General features: G+C 49.1%; 1 long non-coding RNA gene across 1 annotated transcript; it reads left to right on the top strand.

Moving 5' to 3' along the window:
• The first annotated feature begins 1240 nt into the window (after positions 1-1240).
• LOC125089047 (uncharacterized) lies at positions 1241-2701 on the top strand. The gene is made up of 3 exons (XR_007123840.1): positions 1241-1330; positions 2549-2597; positions 2686-2701. It is a non-coding gene; the product is annotated as an uncharacterized LOC125089047 (long non-coding RNA).
• The last annotated feature ends 190 nt before the right edge of the window (positions 2702-2891 follow it).

Here is a 2891-nt window from a genome sequence, read left to right as displayed (position 1 = left end):
TATTTATTTATTTGACAGACAGATCACAAGTAGGCAGAGAGGCAGGCAGAGAGAGAGGGGGAAGCAGGCTCCCCGCTGAGCAGGGAGCCCGATACTGGGCTTGATCCCAGGACCCTGGGATCATGACCTGAGCCGAAGGCAGAGGCTTTAACCCACTGAGCCACCCAGGCGCCCCGCTTTTGTCATTTTTATTCACAACTTGATTCTTAGATCCTTGCATAATAGGTTCTTATTTTTTTAAAGATTTATTTACTCATTTGAGAGTGACAGAGCATGTGAGAGAGGTGGGGGGAGGGACAGACAGAATCTTCAGCAGACTCCCTGCTGAGCCCAGAGCCTGATGCGGGGGTGGGGTGGGGGGCTCAGTCTCAGGACCCTGACATCATGACCTGAACTGAAATCAAGAGTTGGATGCTTAACCCACTGAGCCACCCAGGCACCCTGCATAGTAGGTCCTTTAATGAATATTTACGAAGGAACCTGAGTGGCCATTGAAAGTAGACAGGAGAGCCAAGTTCTGTTATACTCATTTTACTGGAAACTAGATAGCCATGAAAATAAATAGACCTTCACATATCAAAAAGGATAAATATTGCAATGATAAATTACATGAAGCAAAAAATGCAAGTTACAGATAAAATCTTTTTTTTTCTTAAAGATTTTATTTATTTATTTGAAAGAGATCACAAGTAGGCAGAGAGGCAGGCAGAGAGAGAGAGAGGGAAGCAGGCTCTCGGCAGAGTGGAGAGCTCGATTCAGGGCTTGATCCCAAGACCCTGAGATCATGACCTGAGCCGAAGGCAGAGGCTTAACCCACCAAGCCACCCAGGTGCCCCACAGATAAAATCTCATATTAATACATTTATATGAATGCAAAATATGCAAAGTAAATGTTTTGTATTGCTCTGGGATACATGTAAAGTTTGAATAGCACAGAGCCATCCACATCTCATTCAGGATAGTGGCTATCTCTGGTGGTTTCTATTGAAGAGGGGAACGTGGAATTTCAGCCACATGGATTTGTTTGTTTGTTTGTTTTTGGTTCATTTTTTCCAAGTTTAAGAGTGCTTTCACAGGGTTTCCCTGAATTCCTTACTTTATTATATTTTACATGTTTTTCTTAAAAGGAAAATGAGCAGACCTCTACCATTAAATCCTTGGGATGAGAAAATTGCAGGCTGAATGCTGAGCTGGCAGCAGAGGCAGCGAGGGGAGCTGTGCGCGGGGAAGCTTCTGCGTGGCCACTGAGAGCAGGGGCATGCTGACTTCCCTGTGGAGGACTCACGATCCCACAGAATGCTGAACTTAATGACTCCTGGGCTCCTAGCTGGTGAGGATGAATTAATCCTAGGATTTGAGAGCATACATAACTTCAAGTCTAACTTATTTGTACTAGTTATTTTACTACTGGTGACCCCACGGTTGTAATCTCATAAAAGGTCTTATTTGTCCCAAGGAGTGTGCCCTGGATTCCCCCTTCCTTTACCTTTCATTCTCATCATCTGGCAGTGAGGAAGTGGAACTAGCCAGAGCCCTTCAGGTGGCATGAAGTGACCACTCTTTAGGCATCTCTCAGAGGAAAGGCATGCCCCAGGAGTATGTAGATTCTCCTTACTGCTCTGGTCTCTTCCCATTCAGAAACCTGTGGCAGCTCAGAAATCGTTCAGACCCCCAGAATAGGGGCATCCACGATGGCTGTGTGGCCCAGCTTTTGCCACCTCATAGCATGGAGAGAATGGAGTGCCACGCAGCACACTGGGGTAAATGGAGTGGGTCAGAGGAAGCCGTATCCTCACACCCCTGTAACCCATTCTCGACCCAAAAAGGCCCTTGGTGAATAGCTGTTCCTTAAGGAGACTGCAGTGCTCTGGCTATTAGAGGCTGGGCTGCAGCTCGTGAACCTACTACCTATTGTCTCTACCTTTAAAATACTAACCTCCACAACTGGACGCTGATCACTCTGATCTCAGCTGCCATCACTTCCCACCTTGATTACTGCATTGGTTTTGGGGTCATCCTGCTCCTTTCCTTACCCTCTTAGTCTGTTCTCCACAGAGAAACCAAAGGGACCTTTTGGTGTGGTCAGAGTTCGTCAGTGCTCTGCTCGGAACCATGCGATGGCTTCCCATTTCACTCAAAGCCTGAGTCGGAGCCGTCACCATGCCCCTAAGGCTGTCCGCAACCAGGCCCCCTCATTGACCTTCTCTGACTATCGTGCTGTTCCCCCAACTGAGTAGTCTAAACTAGGGTGGACAAATGCACAGGCAAGATGAATCTGGAACAAGGAGGAAAAGGTGGGGAGCCAGGCAAGCTCGGTCATCTCCAAACTCTGGTGGGAAAGAGGTTCCAACAGGGTCCCAAAGGGCTGTCAGTGGGCTTGGGGATTCTCGGTTCAGCTAGTGCTGGAGGCTGGGGGTGGTGGCTCAGGAGCCGTCCCCGTGCTGTGTGAGGAGCCCTTTCGCCGTTCTGGCCCACGCTCTTCAGTAGCGGTTTGAGTAACAGCCGCCCGGCAGATTTCGTTAACCACGTTCCCCTCTCTCATCTTCAGCGCCTCGCATGAACGCTCACTCCAGGACACATCGCAACATAGGTCGATGGTAATTTAGGTTCCCATAAAGCTTCGCCATCTAGAAAGACATCTCGGCACAATCCCTTAGGTTCTAAACACTGGGGCTTCATTCGAAGGGAGAAGCTTCAGACCAGCTTCTTAAATGGAAGGACCCCTCGGAAGCTTCCAGAAGTGCGCACGAAACACAGAAAACGATCAGACTTAGTTTCGCATTGCTAAGGGCAGCTGCCGGGGACTCCCATTTCACAGACCGGCAAACTGAGGCTCATGGGCTCGCGACCTACCCAGGCCTTCCGGAGTTGGGCAGCGGCGGCGGGGAGGG

Source organism: Lutra lutra, chromosome 17 (assembly GCF_902655055.1).
Source record: "Lutra lutra chromosome 17, mLutLut1.2, whole genome shotgun sequence".
Lineage (NCBI taxonomy): Eukaryota > Metazoa > Chordata > Mammalia > Carnivora > Mustelidae > Lutra > Lutra lutra.
This window is presented reverse-complemented; position numbering and strand designations above follow the sequence as displayed.